The 23146-nt window shown below is 43.8% G+C and overlaps 1 protein-coding gene and 1 pseudogene across 7 annotated transcripts in view; both read left to right on the plus strand.

The window, feature by feature from the left end:
• The window catches only part of bbs9 (Bardet-Biedl syndrome 9), a 453250-nt gene that overhangs the window by 151091 nt on the left and 279013 nt on the right, over positions 1-23146 (plus strand). The gene's annotated exons all lie outside the window — the stretch shown is intronic.
• Positions 8930-9361, plus strand: LOC144679389 (eukaryotic translation initiation factor 1A, X-chromosomal-like; annotated as a pseudogene).

Here is a 23146-nt window from a genome sequence, read left to right on the forward strand (position 1 = left end):
TTGAATTGCTACCTCTACCCAGCTTGATCCTTCGCCCCTCTTGTTTACTTTAAAGCCCTCTCTACTTCCCTAGTTATTGATTTGCGAGGACACTCATCCCAGCATGGTTCAGGTGTAAACCGTCCCAACGGTACAGTCCCCACTTTCCCCAGTACTGATGCCAGTGCCCCACAAACCGGAACCTACTTCTCCCACACCAGTCTCTGAGTCATGCATTTATCTCTCTATTCTTATTTACCCTATGCCAATTTGCATGTGGATCAGGTAATAATCCAGAAATTATTACCTTTTGAGATTCTGCTTCTTAATTTGGTACCTAGTTCCTCATACTGACTTTGCAGAACCTCTTTCCTAGTTCTACCTATGTCATTGGTGCCTACATGGACCATGACAACTGCATCCTCCCCCTCCCACTGCAAGTTCCTCTCCAGCCCTGAGCAGATGTCCCGAACTCTGGCACCGGGCAGGCACCATATCCGTCTGGACTGTTGCTCTTTGCTGCAGAGAACAGTATCAATCCCCCTCATCATACTATCCCCACTACCTACATTCCTTTTGCTCCCCCTGCTTGAACAGCTGTACCACAGTGCGCTGGCCAGCCAGCTCACCCACCTTGCAGACGTCGCTTTCATCCACACGCATTGTGAGCACCTCAAACCTATATAACAATTGCAAAGTCTGAGGCTCCTCCATTACTGTCTGTTTGGTCCCATTACCTGCCTCACTGATAGTCACATCCTCCTGTCCCTGCTGACCAAAACAGATGTCCCTCTTCTAAGAGGTGTGACTGTCTTCTGGAACAAAGTATCCAGGTATTTCTCCCCCTCCCATATGTTGCGCACTGTCTGCATAATCCTGATCCGGAATTCCTCTAACTGTTTACACTTCCTGCAGGTGTGTTTGCCATGGATCGTCTTGGCGTCCAAAAGTTCCCACATCTCACAGCTGCAACATAACACCTATCCCGCCATTCTAACTTATGTTATTTTGTTAATTTACTTTAATTACTTTCTTCCTATGTAGGCTATAATTTACTGTGTTTATTGAATGCTAGTACCACTGACAACTAAAGGGTATATGCTTCTTAGCTACAGGTATGTGTTTTAGATGTTTATTTAAATTACTTTATTTTTATTGCTTTTTTATCTTTATTGTTTGATTTTAATTTTAAAGTTTTCAAATTTTGGTTTATTATTTAAAAGTTTTAGCTCTTTTTATTTATAGATCTATCTGAACTCGCCTGTCCTATGCTGGTTTCTCTCACACTGTCCTTAGACTGAGCACTTACCAGCCAATCAACTTACTAGCTTCCTGTGACATCGCAGTTGTGTTTTTCTCCTTTTTCCCGGACTGTAGCCTCACAGCAGCTGAAGCAGTGAAACAGCGCGCTCCTCAGCTCCCGACTGTCCCCCCCAGTTCCACTCCGACTCCCAGCAAGGTGGGCAGCTCTGCAATCCCCGGCGCTCCTCAGCTCTCAAATGTCTCCTGTAGATCCGGTCCGCCTCCCAGCAACCATGTTTATCTATTTAGCATTTCAAACCTAGCTTCTCTTCTTAGATCAAAGCCTTCAGACCAGCTGTATTTAATTAATTTAAGTCTCTCTCTCTCACGCACGCACAAACACACACACACACACACACACACAATATTATTCTACCTTACAATAAATTCCAATAACATTATGAAAATTATTGTATCTTCCTGACATTCCCTCTCGTTAAAAAATGAACCGTCATAATTTTAAAAGGACGGCTTCGTTTTCTGAACTCGTCTTATATTACCTCCCTATATTTATTACATTATAAGATGTATGCATTAACATAATATATATACACACATCCTTGATATCAACAGAAATAATTCCAGTCCGGTGTCCAGATTTTAAATACATAATTTTCCCTTTAAGCTTCAAACACCTGACAATGCATCTGCAATCAGATTTTCTCGTACAGCCACATGTCTAATCTGTAGATTAAATGGTTGCAGTGATAAACTCCATCTGAATAGCCTTGCATTTCTGTCTCAAAATTTGTCCAGGAACTTTAAAAGATTATTGTCTGTGTAAACAATTGTTTCTGATGAATTGTTTGCAACGTAAATTTCAAAATGCTGCAATGCTAACACCAGACCCAAAGTTTCCTTTACGATCATTGAAAAACCTTTGTGAAAAATACCCTATCAGTTTTTCAATTCCAGTGTCATCTTGTAACAGTATGGCCCCAATGCCTATATCACTTGCCATTATCAATGGCCAACTTAAATTGCTTGGCATAATTGGGTACTGTCAAAACTGGTGTTGTAGTTAACACAGTCTTCAAACTGTCAAATGCCTTCTGACACTCGTGCCCATTGAAACTTCTTATTCTTTTTTAATCGTTCAGTCAATGGAGCAACCACACTGCTTAAAATTTGGTACAAATTTCTAGTGAAACCCACTCATGCCCAGAAATCTCAAAACTTCTTGTTTTGTTGTAGATACGGTGAAGTCCACGATAGCCTTGACTTTCACATCTCTCAGAGCCACCTTACCATGTCCAGTGGTATGGCCTAGATACATAACTTACGCTTTTGCAAATTCACTTTTAGCCAAGTTAATCACCAAATTGGCTTCTTGTACTCGACTATACAATTGCTCCAGATGCTGTAAATGCTCCTCCCACATCTGACTGAAAACTATCAAGTCGTCAATATAAACAACAAAATTGCTCAGACCTGCAGTTACTTTGTCAGTCTTTGAAATGTCACAGGTGCACTTTTCATACTAGATGGCATGACTTTAAACTGACATAGTCCATCTGGCGAAACAAAAGCCGATATCCCCTTTGCTCCCTCCGATAACGGTACTTGCCAATACCCCCTTAGCAAGTCAATCTTTGTGATAAATTTTGATTGTCCCACTTTCTCAATGCAATCTTTCCAACTGTGGTAAAGGATATGAATCCGCTTTTGTCACCGCATTCACCTTTCGATGGTCCACACACAGTCTTTGTGTTCAATCCGGTTTTGGTACCAGTACAATAGGCGAGCTCCAGTTACTACAACTAGACTCAATTATATAATTTTGAAGCATGAATTTGATTTCTTTCTGTACTTGTGATAACTTTGCCAGATTTAATCCATAAGGATGTTGCCTTATCGAAGATGAAACTCTTAAATATACATCATGTTTATCTAAATCTGTCCTCCTCAGCTTATTCCCACAAATAGCTTTATGTGATTGCCATAGCCATCCCAAATTACTTTGACACTTGTCTGGAAGGTAACTTAATATTACATTTAAATTTTCAAGTACCCCCTCATTATCCAATTTGATTAGAGGAAAATCAATTTCATAATCCTGCACTTCTGCCTCTTTCTCATTATCTACCACTACTAACACTCCTTTTGGTCCTCTTCCCTGTCAAAGTACTTTTTAAGCATATTTAAATGAAACACCCTCTGCTTCTTTCTTCTATCTGGAGCACTTATTAAATAATTTACTTCACTCACTTTGTTTTCAATCCTGTAAGGCCCACTAAACCTTCCCTTTAACAAGTCACCCAGCACTGGTAACAGGACTAGCATTTTCTCCCCAGCAACAAAACTATGAGCTGTAGCTTTCCTGTCTGCCCTCACTTCTTTCACTTGCTGTGATATCTTTAAATGTTCCCCAGCCAACTCTCATGCTCTGTCCAATCTTTCTCTGAAGTTTGATACATAATGAGAGTAGTTTCTGAATTTTGACCCACCAATTTCTCATGAATCAATTTCAGTGGTTCCCTTACCTCATGACCATAAGCTAGTTCAAAAGCACTAAAGCCAGTCGATGCATTAGGAGCATCCCTAATAGCAAATAACAAGAATGGAATTCCCCCAACCCAATTCTGTGGACAATCCTAGCTATACATCCTCATCATAGATTCTAGAGTTTGATGTCATCTTTCCAAAACCCCTTGTGACTCAGGATGATAAGCTGTTGACTCAAACTGTTTTATCCCCAAACTGTTCATTACTTCCTTAAACAGCTGTGGCATGAAATTTGAACCGTGGTCTGATTGTATTTCTTTAGGTAAACCATATCTTGTAAAAAGATTTGGTCAATTCTTCCACAATTTTCATTGTTTTAATATTTCTCAAAGGTGTGTTGCTTTAGGAATCCTTGTAGACACATCTATTATTGTCAGTAAGTACTGATTTCCACTTTTATTCTTAGGGAGGGGTCCTACATAATGAATCATGACCCTAGTAAAAGGTTCTTTAAATGTTGGAATTGGAATTAAAGGTGCCAGCTTAATCTCTGCTTGTGGTTCCCTTATCACCTGACATGCGTGACATGTTCAACAGAATTTGACTACATTTCTATGCAATCCAGGCCAATAAAAATGTTTTTGTATTTTTGCCTGTGTCTTTCTAATTCCTAAATGTCTCCCCATTGGAATTCCATGAGAGATCCTCAGAATCTCATTTCTGTATCCAAATGCTATTACAATCTGATGTACCTCCCTCCAGCTTTCATTTGCTGAAGCATGATAACCCTCCATTTTCTCACTAAAACATTACCCTAAAGGTAAAAACATTCTGGAATACACTTTGCCTCTGTTTCTGAGTAAGCTGTCTGATATTACTGTTTTATTTGCAAATCCTTTTCCTGTAACTCCACTAACTGCGTTGAGTTAAACATCTCAACTGCATTGTCCTCTGAACAATATTATCAAACACAATGCCAGCTAATTGGACTTCCACACCTTCTTTCGGCCTTTGAACTTCCTGTTCTTCTTGCTTCAACCTATGAACCTGTGATCTTGTTATCACACACAATCTGGAAACAACTTAGGATGCTCTCTCTGCAACACTTCTGTTGAAAACACTTCTACAGGCTGCTCAACTACCATAGGCATCACCCATATCTGTGACCCAGCCATATCATTACCGAGAATAAATTGAACCCCTGCAATGGGCAATTTTTCCACTACTCCAACAATCACTTTGCCTGTTTCCCACTTACTCCTTAAATTTACCTTCTACAATGGAATAGATTTAGCATTTCCATGAACCCCACTTATTATCACCTGCTCCTGCAACACTTTCTCTGAACAACAAATATCACTATCCCACAACATTAAGGATCGACTAGCCCCTGTATCTCTTAAAATTTTAACATCTTTACCTACTCCACCCTGTACACATGGAAAGACATACAAAATCTTTACACATTTCTGCAACCTGTTCCTCAGAATTCTCTTGGGTAAATTGTGAACACATTCCCACTTCTTTCCCTATCACTGATTCTTCCTCCTTTACCTGTACACTAACCACTGGTTTTTCCTATGCCTGAACCTCAGAACCCATAGTACTTTTACTTCCAGAACTTTCCTGCACCCAATAATCCTAACAGATTTTCCCTGCAATTTCCAACACACTGACTTCATGTGTCCAACTTTATCACAATGAAAACACAACAATTTCCGAGTGTCACTTCTACCCTCAGCACCTTCCCTTTTATTCTGAAAAAGAACTTCCTGGGAATTTCCACCTATTCCTTCTCTTCCCTGAATACCCACCTTCCTTTCACCTTCCCACTTTCTATCCTCCTCTGATTTAAAAGGGTGACAAAAGAAAGGTTTAGCCCTATGAACTAATTCATAATCATCAGCCATCTCTGCTGCTAGTCTTACCATTTCAACCTCTGTTCCTCCACATGACTTCTAACTACCAAAGGAATTGAATCTTTAACTTCTTCCAAACGAATTACCTCTCTAAGAGCTGCGTATGTCATCTCCTATCTTTAATGCCTATATCCACCAGTCAAAATTACTTTTTTTACTCTTTCAAATTCAATATAATTTTGCCCAGGCTGTTTTCTCATATTCCTAAATTTCTTCCTGTGTGCCTCAGGAACCAACTTATATACGCTCAAAATAGCCTTTTTTTAAAAAAAAACCACATCATAGTTCATCAACATTTCTTCTGACAATGAAGCATAAAGCTCCAACCTGGATTGTAACAACGATGTCCAGTTTTCCTGTGGCCATTTCATCTGTTTAGCTATCTTCTCAGGTGAAATAAAGGATGCTTTCGCATCTCTTTCCTCCAACTTTGGAAGAGCTTGTATAAGTTTAAACATCTCCCCACTGGGTTCTGAACTGGAAATAAGTCCTTCCTCACCTTCCAGTGTCTCTTTTTGAACTGCCAACATTTTATACTGTAATTCTCTGTTTCTCTTTTTCTTTTTTCCTGCCTTTCTGCCTGTTCCCTTTGAAATGCCCTTTTTTCTTTTTCTGTTGCCTCTAGCTCACATTTTTTTCACTTGCAACTTAATTTGAGTCCATTCCAAGGAACCACCCTTGGAGAGCTCGGTGTCTCAGGTATTCCTTCCAATTTCAAATGCTGTGCTATACCTTCAATTGTATTTGATTTCCTTACCCCTGCAGGTAACCCTGATTGTAACTTATCTGCCAATTCCATTAACTTAGTTATATTTCCCTCTTGTAAACCAACAAAATTTATAACTTCAACTCCCAGACAAGTCTTAGCATCTGCCAAAGCCAATTCGCAGTCTCACCACTTTCAATTCAGGAGTTGGTGTGAGGTTTTTAAAAGTGCTTCTCATACTTGTAACCTTAAGATTCACCAACTCCAAACCAATCCAGGAATTTCAAATATATCCCACACACAGCCTCCAGTTTTGTTATGGCACAGCGGATGGTAAATGCTGAGCTGTTCAAATCCCAGAGGGAAACTTGGAACAACTGCCACAACTATTTTACAATTTGTATTTATATCGAGATGTGTGCTTTGAATTCAGTAGTAATAAGACCACCGAGTCCTATAGGTTTATGCCAAAACTAAATTAAACCATTATTAAAATAAAAAATGATTTTAAGCACATATATAGGTTTACAAATTACCACTATGATAACTCCTAGTTCCCCTAGTTAATCTAGCTCCCAGTTACATCTCCATTAAGGCAACAGTAAAGCTCAGATTTAAACAGACCCAGGCAAAGCACACACCCTGAGCAGTTGAATTCAAAGTGAGTTTTTTTCAGTTTTGGTTTCTTGTAGACAGCAGCTTGAGGATTAGATGCTGAATGTTTTTCACACTTGTGTTAGATCTTAAAATGCCTGTCCTTACGCACATAGCCTTCTCTCCTTTATACATATTTTCCCCATTGAATTCAAATTCCCATTGTTTTGCTATGTCTTTGGATTTTACCTGTCTAATAATAAAAATCTACCATAGTACTATTTTTACCAGTAATCTTTGGGAAAAATAAACACACTTTCTTAACTTCTTCTGACTAGGTGTAAGATTTCACCCCCTCTTTTGAATTCAAGCTACTCTGCTTTATTTACAAATGCAAATGTTCCCTTTACACCTCACGTTCTAAAACTTCACCCATGTTTACCTATTTAGCATTTCAAACCTAGCTTGTCTTCTTACATTAAAGCCTTCAGACCAACTATCTTTAATGCAATTAAGGGGCATGCACACTCACACACTAGTACTCTACAATAAATTCCAATAACATTATGAAAATCATTACATCTTCCTGACACACTAAAATTTTGGCATTAACATCTCATATCAGTGTTCAATGTCAGATTTAGTTTGAAAATACTCCTCTGAAGTGCCTTGGTTTACTACAACAACAAATTACATTTATTATACTGTAGTGCCTTTAGCTTAGTAAAATGTCCCAAAGCACCTCCCAAGAGCGTTATCCTAACCAGGAGATAATTAGGACAGGAGACCAGAACTTTGGTCATAGAAGTAAGTTTTAAAGAGCATCTTAAAGGAAGAGCAAGTGGCTTAGGGAGAGAATTCCAGATCTTACAGTCTAGGCAATGCAGCAGTTAAAATTGGGGATGCACAGAGGTCAGAATTGGATGAGCACAGAGATTTCGGAGGGTTGTGGGGCTAGAGGAGGTTACAGAGGTGGGAAAGAGGAAGGCCATGGAAGGTTTTGAAAACCAGGATGAGAATTTTTAAACCTAAGCATTGCTGGAAGGGTCCTTGTGCCTTTGTCAAATCCTAATTTTGATATTTTGGTCACAGCAGAGTGGGACGTCCTGTTTTATTCTTGCTCTTAGCAGTGGTTTGATACAGCTGAGCATCTTGCTCAGCCATTTCAGAGGGCAGGAGAATCAATCATGTTTCCTCTGGGGAGACAGTGTCATAGTGGTAATGTCACTGGATTGGTAATCCAGTGGCACTGGCTAATGCTCTGGGGACAAGGTTTCAAATCCCACCGTGGCAGCTGGTGGAATTTAAAGTCGATTAATAATCTGGAATTCAAAAGCTAGTCTTAGTAATGGTGACCATGAAACCATTGTCAATTGTTGTCCACTGATGTCCTTTAGGGAAGGAAATCTGCTGTCCTCGCCTGGTCTGGCCTACATGTGACTCGAGGCCCACAGCAATGTGGTTGACTCTTAACTGACCTCTGAAATGGCCCAGCAAACCACTCAGTTCAAGGGCAATTAGGGATGGGCAACAAATGCTGGCCTTGCCAGTGTTGCCCACATCCCATGAAAGAATAAAGAAAAAAATAATTCACGCCAATAATCTTGGGAAGACTGAAGCCATTGTTTTTGGTTCCTGCTCCAAACTCCCTTCCCTATGGATATGCATGAATTACAACAATTATTCATTCCTATCTGGTGCAAAAATAAAACAGGAAAAGTGGCTCAACTATGGCTTACAAAAGAAATTAGGGATAGTATTAGATCTAAAGAGGAAACATACAAAATTGCCAGAAAAAGCAGCAAGCCTGAGGATTGGGAGCAGTTTAGAATTCGGCAAAAGTGGACAAAAAGATTGATCGAGAAAGGGAAAATGGTGTATGAGAGTAAACTTGCAGGGAACATAAAAACTGACTGTAAAAGCTCTATAAATATGTGAAGAGAAAAAGAACAGGAGCAGGCAGAGGCCGTGGACACACACAGCCATGCCCAAGAATAAAGGTAAGGGATGTAAAAACAGGTGACATGGTAAGAATGAAAGTGAGTCCGAGAAACGTGAGCTGGTGTTTATAGAAGATGGTCAGGAATATGCCCAGGTGATTAAGATGCTGGGCAATGGACATTTGGAAGCCATGTGTTTTGATGGTGTGAAGGGGCTTTGCCATATTCGAGGGATGCTGAGAAAGAAGGTTTGGATAAACACGTCGGACATTATATTGGTTGGGTTGAGAGATTACCAGGATAATAAGGCTGATGTCATCCTGAAATACAGTGCAGATGAGGCAAGAAGTTTAAAAGCCTACAGTAAACTTCCAGAGCATGCCAAAAGCAATGAAACAGACACCTTTGGACTTGGTGATGATGATGAAATCCAGTTTGACAATATTGGGGATGATGATGAGGACATTGATATCTAAAGTGGATTAAATTTAGATTCCAACCTTGTACCAAGTTTCCTTTTGAATTGAATACCTTTCTTGGATTTCACATGAGCATTTTTGTGGATGAGCTGGTTTATGACTAATGTATCTAAGAAATCCATTCTGTAATTTTTTTTGTTTTAAAATTCTTTTAGTGTATTATTTAGTCACGAGAATAAAAAGGCTTTAGTGTGAGGATGAGTTTGGTAGGATTTGCAACCTTTGCAATAAAATGTTAAACCTGAAAAAAAAAATGTGAAGCGAAAAAGATTAGCAAAGACAAATGTAGGCCCCTTACAGTCAGAAACGGGGAAATTATAATGGGGAACAAAGAAATGGCAGAAGAACCGAACACATATTTTGGTTTTGCCTTCACAAAAGAGGACACAAATCATTTCCCAGAAATGTTAGAGAACCAAGAGTCTAGTGAGAGGGAGGAATTGAAGAAAATCAGTATTAGTAAAAAAATGGTGCTGGAGAAATTAATGGGGTGAAAGGCTGAAAAATCCCCAGGGCCTGATAATCTACATCCCAGAGTACTAAAGGAAGTGGCCCTGGAAATATTGGATGCATTGGTGGTCATCTTCCAAAATTCTATAGAATCTGGAGCAGTTCCTATAGATTGGAGGGTGGCAAATGTAACCCCACTATTTATAAAAGGAGGGAGAGAAAAAACAGAGAATTAAAGACCAGTTAGCCAACATCAGTAGTGGGGACAATGCTAGAGCCTATTATAAAAGATGTAGTAACAGAACACTTGGAAAGCATTAACGGGATTAGACAAAGTCAGCACGGGTTTATGAAAGGGAAACCATGCTTAACTGATCTACTGGAGTTTTTTTGAGGATGTAGCTAGTAGAATAGATAAGGGAGAACCAGTGGATGTGCTGTATTTGGATTTCAAGAAGGCTTTTGATAAGGTCCCACATAAGAGGCTAGTGGGCAAAATTAAAGCACATGGGGTCGGGGGTAATATACTGGCATGGATTGAGAATTGGTTAACAGACCGGAAACACAGAGTGTGAATAAATGGGCCTTTTTCCGGATGGCAGGCGGTGACTAGTGATGTACCGCAGGGATCAGTGCTTGGGCCCCAGCTATTCACGATATATATGAATGACTTGGATGAGGAAACCAAGTGCAATATTTCCAAGTTTGCTGACGACACAAAACTGGGCAGGGTAGTGAGGAGGATGCAAGGAAACTTCAGGGCGATTTAGACAAGTTGTCTCTGTGGGCAAACACATGGCAGATGCAGTATAACGTGGATAATTGTGAAGTTATATATTTCAGCGTGAAAAATAGAAAGGCAGAGTATTATTTAAATGGTGATATATTGGAAAATGTGGTTGTACAAAGGGACCTGGGTGTCTTTGTACACCAGTCAATGAAAGTAAACAGGCAGGTGCAGCAAGCAATTGGGAAGGCAAATGGTATGTTGATCTCCATTGCAAGAGAATTTGAGTTCGGAACTTGGGATGTCTTACTGCAGTAATACAAGGCCTTGGTGAGACAACACCTGAAGTATTGTTCTGATGAAGAGTCATACGGACTCAAAACGTTAACTGTATTCCTCTGCACAGATGCTGTCAGACCTGCTGAGTTTTTCCAACTATTTTTGTTTTTGTTCTTGGAGTATTGGATGCAGCTTTGGTCTCTCTACCTAAGAAAGGACATACTTGCCATAGAGGGAGTGCAGTGAAGGTTCACTAGGCTGATACCAGGGATGGCAGGACTGTCGTATGAAGAGAGATTGATTCAACTGGGCCTGTACTGACTAGAGTTTCGAAGAATGAGACGGGATCTGATTGAAATGTATAAAATTCTAACAGGGCTAGACAGACCAGATGCAGGGAGGATGTTTCCCCTGGTTGAGGAGTCCACAACCAGGGGCCACAGTCTCAGGATACGGGGCAGACCATTTAGGACTGAGATGAGGAAAGATTTCTTCACTCAAAGGCTGGTCAACCTGTGGAATTCTCTACCACAGAGGCTGTGGAGGCTGGGTCACTGAGTATGTTCAAGAAAGAAGTCGATAATTTTTTGGATATTAGGGTCATCAAGGGGTATGGAGAGAAAGGGGGAATATGGCATTGAGATAGAGGATCAGCCATGATCATACTGAATGGCGGAACAGGCGTGAAGGGCCAAATGGCCTACTGCTGCTCCTATTTTCTATGTTTCTGTTTCTAACTACTGACTCCATCCCTCTCCCTGGCAAAAGTTTGAAATTAAGCCAGTGTGTTCACAAGTGTCACATTTGATCCTGAGATGAGCTTCCAACCTCATATTTCTGTCATCTCTAAGACTGCCTTTTTCCATCTCCGTAACATCACCCAACTTCGCCCCACCTCCGCTCATCTGCTGCTGAAACCCTCATTCATGCCCTCATTGCCTCCTGTTCCACTATCAATACTGTGCTTGCTCCCGGTCAAGCAATGTCTTGATTTTAAAATACTCATCCTTGTTTTCAAATCCCTCCATGGCCCTGCCCCTCCCTATCTCTATCATCTCCTTCAACCTCAGGTCCCTCCGAATACTTGTGCTACTCTAATTCTGGCCTCTTTAACATTCCTGATTTTAATCAGTCCAACACTGGTGGCTGTGCTTTCAGTTCCCTTGGCCCTAAGCTCTGCAATTTCCTCCCTAAATCTTGCCTCCTCTCTACCTACCTTTTCACCTTTAAGACACTTTTTAAAACATATTTCTTCGACCAAGCTTTTGGTCATCTGACTCAATATCTGCTTACATGGTTCTGTGTCATACTTGCATGTTTCATTATATTAAAGGTACTATATGAATATAAATTGTTGCTGATGATGTTGTGGGAAAGAAGTCACAGACAGGCCAGACTGGGTAAGGACAACAGGTTTTCTTATCTGGTGGGCATTAGAGAAATATTTGGAAACACTTCTTAAAAACTACTACCATGCATTTGCAATCTAATCTGATTAGATGGTTCCCACCCACTTCTTTTATCTGCCATGATGACCACTGTTCGGTACACAAGTGACATGATAGATAATAAATTTAATTTGTATCCTTTAACTATTTAAACATGACATCGGATCCTTGTTAAGCCGGTTTTTAGTTTTGATTAATTTGCACAACAGTTATGGTTTGCAACAGTGCATAAAACTGCAAAAATGATACCGTGAACCAAGAGACCTTGGACAGAAAGCATTCTTAGTAACACTGTCAAGATGAGACAACCTTGGGTGTTATTAGGTAGGAAGAAAAGCATTCAGTGTGACAGTACTTAATTGACACTGTTCTAAGTGGGCCAAGGTTTATTTACTGTTGAGCATTATTAAACTGTGCAACTGAATTACTCATTGTTCCCGCAAAGCTGCTTTTTAAAAAATCCACTGTTGCTTCTGTACTGTTTTTGAAAGTTGGAATGCTGGTGTGCTGAACTCTGACATTTCAGGTCATGAGAAAATAAGCTTTATAGAAGTTAATTAAAACTCCTGGCTCAACTATTGGTTGGAACCTCATAAAGGTGTTTCAATAATATTCCTGTCATGAAATTTTGATTTTCTCTTAACTTTCGCATTTTATTTGCCACCACAGCTGCATTCTGTTTGTCCATTGTACTGCGCATTGCACCTGAAACTAAAGAGTCAGAGTTGTTAAATCCATTCTATAACCACTTAATGATTCAGTGGCCAGGATTTTCCAGTCCCAACAGCGGCTGGTGTAATGGTGGGAGGCGTGGCGGGGGAAGCAATGCGGCAGGAGTTGAAAATTCGGTTTACTGCCAATATGAAATGTTGGCGGGAATTTGCGCTCCCACCTGTCATGGCGAGTCTCCATTATTGCTGGTGTGAAGCCGTTTCACATCCCGTTAATGGGATGCAGTCAAAGCCCCTACCGGAATTGTGCCCCCTGTCCAATTATCCGCGCCACCAGCAGGATATCACGCCGGTCCAGAACATGTCAGAGTCAATGAGGCGTGGACGTGTCGGGACTCACCTGGGAGAAAGCCTGGGGCAGATTGCAGAAAGTGGAAGATGGAGGCTCCAGCGACTGTGGACTCTGGAACACCACATGCAGCAGTGGGTGGGTGGAGCATCTACCACGTGGACCTTCAGACTGCCGGAGCTACCGGGATGTGGATCCTCATACTGCCGGAGCTACCGAGGTGTGGACCTTCAGACTGCCGGAGCTACCGGGATGTGGATCCTCACACTGCCGGAGCTACCGGGATGTGGACCTTCAGACTGCCGGAGCTACCGAGGTGTGGACCTTCAGACTGCCGGAGCTACCGGGATGTGGATCCTCACACTGCCGGAGCTACCGGGATGTGGACCTTCAGACTGCCGGAGCTACCGGGATGTGGACCTTCAGACTGCCGGAGCTACCGGGATGTGGACCTTCAGACTGCCGGAGCTACCGGGATGTGGACCTTCAGACTGCCGGAGCTACCGGGATGTGGACCTTCAGACTGCCGGAGCTACCGGGATGTGGATCTTCAGACTGCCGGAGCTACCGGGATGTGGATCGTCAGACTGCCGGAGCTACCGGGATGTGGACCTTCAGACTGCCGGAGCTACCGGGATGTGGATCTTCGGGCTGCCGGAGCTACCGGGATGTGGACCTTTGGACTGCCAGAGCTACCGGTATGTGGACCTTTGGACTGCCGGAGCTACCGGGACGTGGACCTTCAGACTGCCGGAGCTACCGGGACGTGGACCGCCAGACTGCCGGAGCTACCGGGACGTGGACCTTCAGACTGCCGGAGCTACCGGGACGTGGACCTTCAGACTGCCGGAGCTACCAGGACGTGGACCTTCAGACTGCCGGAGCTACCGGGATGTGGATCCTTCAGACTGCCGGAGCTACCGGGATGTGGACCTTCAGACTGCCGGAGCTACCGGGACGTGGACCTTCACACTGCAGGTGGTCAGCTGCGTGTGATACTGTTAGGCGCCAATGGTCTGTGTTGTGGGAGTGAGATTAGTCTTGGAGGAGAGGAATGAAGAGGTGGGGCGGGTGTGGAGGCCTAGAGTGGGGTGGGGGCAGCTGGGGGTGGTAGGGGAAAGAGAAAGATGCTGCGGTGGTCATGGAATGGGTGAGTGGGAGGTTGGACTCTGGTGGAGTGCTGGCAGGGTGTGTGTGCAGGTGTGAACGGGCATGGGTGGAAAGAGGGGAAAGGGGTTTAGAAGGAGGGGGCATACTGAGGGAATTGTTGATGGGAAGGGGAGGTTGAAGGTTAAAGGGGGCAGCGAGAGCCAGTAGGGTTGGGGGGATGCTGGTGGTAAGGCGTTGATGGGTGAAGGGACGCCGAGAGTTGTTGGAGGGGACATGGAAGTAAAACCGAATTCTGGGGGTCAGCAGGATGAGAGGGGGCATGTCTGTTGTCATGGGGGTGGGCTCCTCAGGAAGGTAGGGGATCTGGACATTCACCTGCATGTGACGGAGGGTGATGGTGGAGGGCTGTAGGGGGATTGTGGTGAGGTCCAAGATCATGCCAGGTGGGTCAGTGGTTATGGGGGGAGGGTGTGGGTTACAGGTGGAGTTTGGAAGCTGTTGCACTCTACCTGAAAAGTCTCACGCACCATGGCCGCTTGCAACTACCTAGAGCCTCGAGGTGGAGATCTCAAGATGCCACATGGGAGTTGGGTCATAGGGGGTGAGTGGAAGGGGAGATCATCTCATCTGGACAATTGAAGGGGAACCCCAGCGTGTAGGACTGACGATGCTAGGGCATTTCAACAGATGAGCACATGAAGGGCAAAGGCTCAGTGTGCGCGAGAGGCTTCTTGCACATGACTTGCAAGGGCCCTGGCAAAGCTTCTTGCCTCTCTGCACACGCATAATTCCGGGGGACATAGACCCATCCTGGGGTGTCCCTTTGAAGATGTGGGGGGTTAGGGTGAGTGGGTGCACAGGCTTAATGACTACAAATTGCAATTAAACTACATCAGATCTCATTCAAGTGCAAGTGTAGTCTATTTACAAAAGTTTAAAAACATTAACAATTGTAGTGCATGCATGCAACCATATGTGAAATCATAACTTCTTAATCTTTCGTTCCTTACCACTTCTTTTAGGTGTGCCCCCGACATCCGCAGCAGGGGTGGAGGCAGCCTGCTGACCGGTTTGTCCTGTTGTCTTGGATGACCTTGGTGGCCTTACTTTGGCTCTCCTGCTGTGGGGCAGCTGCTCCCTCTGTGGTCAAAGAGGATGAAGCTGAAGGGCTCACAGGCAAGGGGGATTCCGAAGAGACGGACACCATCAGGGAGTCCTGAGTGGATTCCTTGAGGAGAAGGGGCACAAGCGGGGAGGTTGAGGTGCCCCATTCCCCTCTCTCATACCCACAGCAAAGGCTCACCCATGGCTACAGTGATGGAGTGCAGGTAACTTCCTCCCATCCAGGACTGGTCACACAGTTCGGCCTCCTCCTGGGTTTGCAACAAAGAAGTTGATGTCTGGGTGCCTTTTGAATATGGTACCCGGATCTGACAGTGGGGCGTGCTTCATGCAGCCCGCTCCGCTGCACAATACATCGGGAAACCCCCAACTGCGTAATTAATGAGCCCAGCATCGTGCGATTCGCAGCAGAGATTGAGGGGGGACATGATTGAGGTGTATACAATTATGAGGGGCATAGATAGGTAGACAGGAAGGAACTTTTCCCTTTGGTGGAGGGATCAATAGCCAGGGGGCATAGATTTAAGGTAAGGGGCAGGAGGTTTAGAGGTGATGTGAGGAAGAATTTTTTCACCCAGAGGGTGGTGGGAATCTGGAACTCTGCCTGAAAGGGTGGTAGAGGCAGAAACCCTCATAACATTTAAGAAGTATTTGGATGTGCACTTGTGATGCCATGGCACACAAGGCTATAGGCCTAGTGCTGGAAAATGGGATTAGAATAGTTAGGTGCTTGTTTGACTGACGCAGGCTCGATGGGCCGAAGGGCCTTTTTTTGTGCTGTAGACCTCTATGACTCTATAATGCCAAGAAAGGCAGTGCTGACCTTGACCTGGTATTTGTAAACATGCAGACAGTGGACAGGAAATAAATGCTGTGCCATGACTTAGGAACTGCAGCCACAGTATAACTTTTTAAACATGATCTCATATTCCGATATGAAAGAATAGGGATTGCTTTTTAAGAGAAATAAGGAACCTACTGAAGGAAATGAGTCGAAGGACATTTAGAACAGATGTTAAAGAATAATGGAGAGCATACAGGATCAGTACATGGTTAAGATCAGCAGGGTCAGACTGAGCAAATATGTACCCTAAATGGATCAACAAGAATATTAGAAATGAAAGGTAAAAAGCAACAGAGCAGGTGCTTGTCGGAGGAGTCATGTTAGTGTGGGCGAAGTAATGACTGGGGTACTTGTATCATGTTGGAACCACTACTATTTCTAATTTACATTGACAACTTGGAATCAGAAAATGGGTTTGTGCTGGGGGTAAATGTTGTGTTTCTTGATGAGCACAGGTGCCCATTGAAACCCAGTAAATTCTCTAAGATTTCAAAAGCCCAAAAATGTATTTAACTGTTTAACTATTTAAATATTTGCCCGACTTTGTGAAGAAATAGCCGGAGAGGGCATGGTCTTTGCTGTGCTTTGACAACCTATACGAAGCTGATACAGACTTTGCTCCAGTGTTCCTACCGCCGTGTTCCTACCGCCGTGTTCCTACCGCCGTGTTCCTACCGCCGTGTTCCTACCGCCGTGTTCCTACCGCCGTGTTCCTACCGCCGTGTTCCTACCGCCGTGTTCCTACCGCCATGTTCCTACCGCCGTGTTATTACCGCCGTGTTACTACCACCGTGCTAAATGGGATAGATTTCGAACAGATCTAGCAGCTCGACTGGGCATCCATGAGGTTCTGTGGGCCGTCAGCAGCAGCAGAATTGTACTCAAACACAATTTGTAACCTCATGGCCCAGCATATCCCCCACTCTACCATTACCATCAAGCCAGGGAATCAGCCCTAGTTCAATGAAGATTGCAGGACAGCATGCCAGGAGCAGCACCAGGCATACCTAAAAATGAGGTGTCAACCTGGTGAAGCTATAACACAGGGCTACTTGCGTGCCAAACAGCATAAGCAGCAAGTGATAGACAGAGCTAAGTGATCCCACAACCAACGAATCAGATCTAAGCTCCGCAGTCCTGCCACATCCAATCGTGAATGGTGGTAGACAATTAAACAACTCGCTGGAGGAGGAGGCTCCACAAATATCCTCACCTTCAATGATGGAGGAGCCCAGCACATCAGTGCAAAAGATGAGGCTGAAGCATTTGCTACAATCTTCAGCCAGAAGTGCCGAGTGGATGATGCATCTCGGCCTCCTCCAGAGGCCCCCAGCATCTCAGATGCCAGTCTTCAGTCAACTCGATTCACTCCACGTGATATCAAGAAGTGCCTGAAGGCAATGGGCCCTGACAATATTCCGGCAATAGTATTGAAGACTTGTGCTCCAGAACTTGCCGTGTCCCTAGCCAAGCTGTTCCAGTACAGCTACAACACTGGCATCTACCCGGCTATGTGGAAAATTGCCCAGATATGTCCTGTACACAAAAAGCAGGACAAATCCAACCCGGCCAATTATCGCCCCATCAGTCTACTCTCGGTCAAAAGTAAAGTGATGGAAGGGGTCATCAACAGTGCTATCCAGTGGCACTTGCTTAGCAATAACCTGCTCACTAACACTCAGTTTGGGACCACCAGGGCCGCTCAGCTCCTCACCTCATTACAGCCTCAGTTCAAACATGGGCAAAAGAGCTGAACTCCTGAGGTGAAGTAAGAGTGACTGCCCTCGACATCAAGGCAGCGTTTGACCGCGTGTGGCATCAAGGAGTGCTAGCAAAACAAGTCAATGAGAATCAGGGAGAAAACTCTATGCTGGTTGGGGTCATACCTAGCACAAAGGAAGTTGGTTGTGGTTGTTGAAGGTCAGTCTTCTCAGCTCCAGGACATCACTGCAGGAGTTCCTCAGGGTAGGGTCCTCAGCTCAACCATCTTCAGCTGCTTCATCAATGACCTTCCTTCCATCATAAGGTCAGAAGTGGGGATGTTCGCTGATGATTGCACAATGTTTAGCACCATTTGCGACTTCTCAGATACTGAAGCAGCCCATGTCCAAATGCAGCAAGACCTGGACAATATCCAGACTGGGAAGACAAGTGGCAAGTAACATTCACGCCACACAAATGCCAGGCAATGACCATCTCCAACGAGAGAATCTCACCATCGCCCCTTGACGTTCAATGGCATTACCGCCACCGAATCCCCCACGTTACCATTGACCAGAAACTGAACTGGACTAGCTGTCTCAATACTATGGCTACAAGAGCGGGTCAGATGCTAGGAATCCTGCAATGAGTAACTCACATCCTGACTCCCCAAAGCCTGTCCACCATCTACATGGTACAAGTCAGGAATGTGATGGAATACTCTCCACTTGCCTGGATGAGTGCAGCTCCCACAACACTCAAGAAGCTTGAGTCCAGATCAAAGCAGCCCACTTGATTGGCACCACATCCACAAAACATTCACTTTCTCCACCACCACACAGTGACAGCAGTGTGTGTACCATATACAAGATGCACTGCAGGAATTCACCAAGGCTCCTTAGACAGCACCTTCCAAACCCACAACCACTACCATCTAGAAGGACAAGGGCAGCAGATAGATGGGAACACCACCACCTGGAAGTTCCCCTCCAAGTCACTCACCATCCTGATTTGGAAATATATCGTTGTTCCTTCACTGTCACTGGGTCAAAATCCTGGAACTCCCTTCTTAACAGCACTGTGGGTGTACCTACACCACACGATCTGCAGCAGTTCAAGAAGGCAGCTCACCACCACTTTCTCAAGGGTAACTAGGGATGGGCAATAAATGCTGGCCCAGCCAGCGAAGCCCACATCCCGTGAATGAATAAAAAAAACCAGAGCAAGATTCTTCCTCGCCAATATGACTCCCTCAGTTGGTGTTCTATTCAACTATTCCAATTACACAACAGCAACTGTATGTATATAGCACCTTTAATGGAATAAAATGTCTCAAGGTGTCCCACAGGACACACAATTTAACATTGAACCACACGAGATCATGGATGACCAAAAGGTTGGAAAAAGAGTCAGGTTTCAAGGAACATCTTAAAGGAAGAAAATGAGTTGAGAGGCTTAAGGAGTGAATTCCAGAGCTTAGGTCTTAGACAGCTAAAGGCAGAGCCTCTAATGGTGGAATGATTAAAATTGGGATGAGCAAGGGTCAGGATTGGAGGAGCGGAAATCTCAAAAGGTTTAAGGGCTGGAGGAGATTACAGAGTTAAGAGGGGGAGAGACCATGGAGGAATTTGAAAACAAGGATGAGAATTTTAAAATCAGAGTGTTACTTAGCCGGAAGCAGTGGGCTACCTTTGAAAATGAAATGGCTTGGGCTCAGTTGAAGTGCCTTCCTATGAGGGAGAGAGCTAAGGCACACAAATCCAGAGTTCCCTGTATGACGAAAGAGATGAAGCACAAACAAGGTGCATATTGCAGATGTCAGATTGATAATACAAATGAGAGCCAGTCTCACTATAGAAATAATTACACCACATAAGTGCCATTCAATGACCATCTCCAACAAGAGAGAATCTAACCATCTCCCCTTGACATTCAAATGGCATTACCATCACTTACTCCTCCACTATGAACATCCTGGAGGTTACCATTGGCCAGAAACTGAACTGGACCTTCCATATAAATACTGTGGCTACCAGAGCAGGTCAGAAGCTGGGAACACTGCAGCAAGTAACTCACCTCCTGTCTCTCCAAAGTCAGCTCACCATCTAGAAGGTAGAAGTCAGGAGTGTGATGGAATACTCTCCACTTGCCTGGATGAGTGCAGCTCCAACAACACTCAAGAAGCTCAACACCATCCAGGACAAAGCAGCCAGTTTGATTGGCACCCGAACCACCACCTTTAATATTCACTCCCTCCACTACCAACAGAGTGGCAGCAGTAAGATTCTACATGACGCACTGCAGCAACTCGACAAGCCTTCTTCAACAGCACCTTCTGAACCTGTGATTTCTACCTCCTCAAATGACAAGGGCGGCAGATGCATGGGAGCACGATCGCCTGCAAGTTTACCTCAAGCCATACACTATCCTGATTTGGACTATATCGCCATTCCTTCACAGTCACTAGGTCAAAATCCTGGAGCTCCCTTCCTAATAGCACTGAGAGTGTACCTACACCACATGGACTGCAGCGGTTCAAGAAGGCAGCTCATCACCACCTTCTCAAAGGCAATTAGGGATGGGCAATAAATGCTGGCCCAGCCAGTGATACTCACATCTTGAGAAAGAGTATAAAAATAGTTCAGCATGCAGTGAAAAAAAGAAATGGGAAGCAAAATAAGAGTATGGGGAGAGACTGGCAACTAACATAAAGTAGAATCCAAGTCTCCAATAGGATAAAAACAAATGGCTAGTAAGAGGGCGGATAGGGCCACTTTGTGACTAAAAAGGGGATCCATACATGGAGGCAGAGGGTTTTGGCTACGATACCAAATGAGTACTTTGCATCTGTCTTTACCAAGGAAGATGCTGCTGCCAAAATTATAGTGAAGGAGGAGGTAATTGTGATATCGGATAAGCTAAAAATGGATAAAGAGGGGGTATTAGAAAGAGTGGCAGTGCTTTGATAAGTCACTAGGAGCGGATGGGATGCATTTGAGGATCCTGAGGGAAATTAGTGTGGAAATTATGGATTTACTGGCCATAATCTTCTAATCTCCTTGGATACAGGTGCCAGAGCCCTGGAGAATCGCAAATGTTACACCCTTGTTCAAGTTGGGTGTAAGAATCAACCCAGCAACGACAGGCCAGTCAGTTTAACCTTGGCGATGGGGAAGTTTTTAAAAAAGATAAACTGGGACAAAATTAGCAGCCACTTGGAGAAGGGTGGATTAATTAAGGAAGGTCAGCATTGATTTGTTAAAGGCAAATTATATTCAAATAACTTGATTGAGATTTTTTGAAGAGGTAACAGGATTAATGAGGGTAATGCTGTTGATATGGTGTATCTAAACTTTCAAAAGCCATTTAATAAAGGACCTCATAATAGGCTTGTCAGCAAAATTAGACCCATGGAATAAAAGGGACAGAGGCAGCATAGATATAAAGTTGCTTAGTGACAGGAAACAGAGCAGTGGTGGATGGTTGTTTTTCAGACTGAGGAAGGAATACAGCCTGTTCCCAGAGGACAGCTTCTTTTTGCCCTCGAGGTGGCTGTGGTGGGGAAGAGACCGTTGTTCACCTCCTTGTGGATTGTGCCTTTGCAAAGAAAGTCTGGAGAGAGATGCAGTGGTTGCTGTCGAGGTTCATCCCGAGCAGTTCTGTGACACAGGACTCTGTGCTCTACGGGCTGTTCCCAGGGACACACACCGAGACAAACATCAACTGCAGCTGGAGGATCATCAACTCGGTGAAAGAGGCGCTTTGGTCTGTCCGAAACTTGTTGGTCTTCCAGCACAAAGAGTTGTCCCCGACCGATTGTTGCGGACTGGCACAATCCAAAGTCCAGGACTACGTGCTGAGAGACGCACTAAAGCTTGGGGCAGCTGCCGCAAAGGCGCAATGGGGAAGGGTCGCTGTCTAAGACCTTTCTACCACAGCGCACCGAGAGACTGGGAACTGTTTAGAGCCCCTCGGGCTGTACAGATCAAAATGAAAGGCTGTAAATGATTGTAATATTGTTTGTACTGATGCACCTGGTGATACATTTTGTAAAAGTTTAACCTGGATTGTACCCTTGTAATGTTGTTTTTGAAATGGTTTGGAATGTGATTGAAGATATTTTATGAATAAAGTATATTTTTACAAAAAAAAAAGCTTCTTTTTGATATATATTAATGACTAATACAAAAATGTACAGGGCACAATTTCAAAATTTGCAGATGAATCAAAACCTGGACATATTGTGAGCTGTGAGGAGGATAGTGAGAGACCTTCAGAGGATATAGGCTGGTGGGACATGCTGAAACATGGGAGATGAAATTTGATGGCTGAGGAATGTAATGATACATTTTGGTAAGAGGAACAAGGAGATCATGGGCTTTTCAATAGAGGCATGGAGTACAAAAGCAAGGAAGTTATGATGAACCTTTATAGAACACTAACAAAAACAAAAATACCTGGAAAAACTCAGCAGATCTGACAGCATCTGAGGAGAGGAACACAGTTAACGTTTAGAATCCGTATAACTCTTCATCAGAACTAAGGAAAAATAGAAAAGAGGTGAAATATAAGCTGGTTGAGGGGGGTGGGACAGGTGGAGCTGGATAGAGGGCCACTGATAGGTGGAGACAAAGAAGAGATTGCCAAAGATGCCATAGACAAAAGAACAAAGGGGTGTTGACGTTGGTGATATTAGCTGAGGAATGTGTTAATGGTGACATTAAGGGTAGAAAGCAGGACGAGCAAGTGACAGATAACCCTAGTGGGGGTGGGGTAGGGTGAAGGGCTCGAAATAGGCTAAAAGGTAGAGATAAAACAATGGATGGAAATACATTTAAAAATAATGGAAATAGGTGGGAAAAGAAAAATGTATATAAAAAAAAAATAATAAAAAAATATACAAATTATAAATTATTGGAAAAGGGGGGAATGGAAAGGGGGTGGGGTTGGAGGAGAGAGTTCATGATCTGAAGTTGTTGAACTCAATGTTAAGTCTGGAAGGCTGTAAAGGGCCCAGTCGGAAGATGAGGTGCTGTTCCTCCAGTTTGCGTTTAGCTTCACTGGAACATTGCAGCAGGCCA

This window comes from Cetorhinus maximus, chromosome 4 (assembly GCF_964194155.1).
Source record: "Cetorhinus maximus chromosome 4, sCetMax3.hap1.1, whole genome shotgun sequence".
Lineage (NCBI taxonomy): Eukaryota > Metazoa > Chordata > Chondrichthyes > Lamniformes > Cetorhinidae > Cetorhinus > Cetorhinus maximus.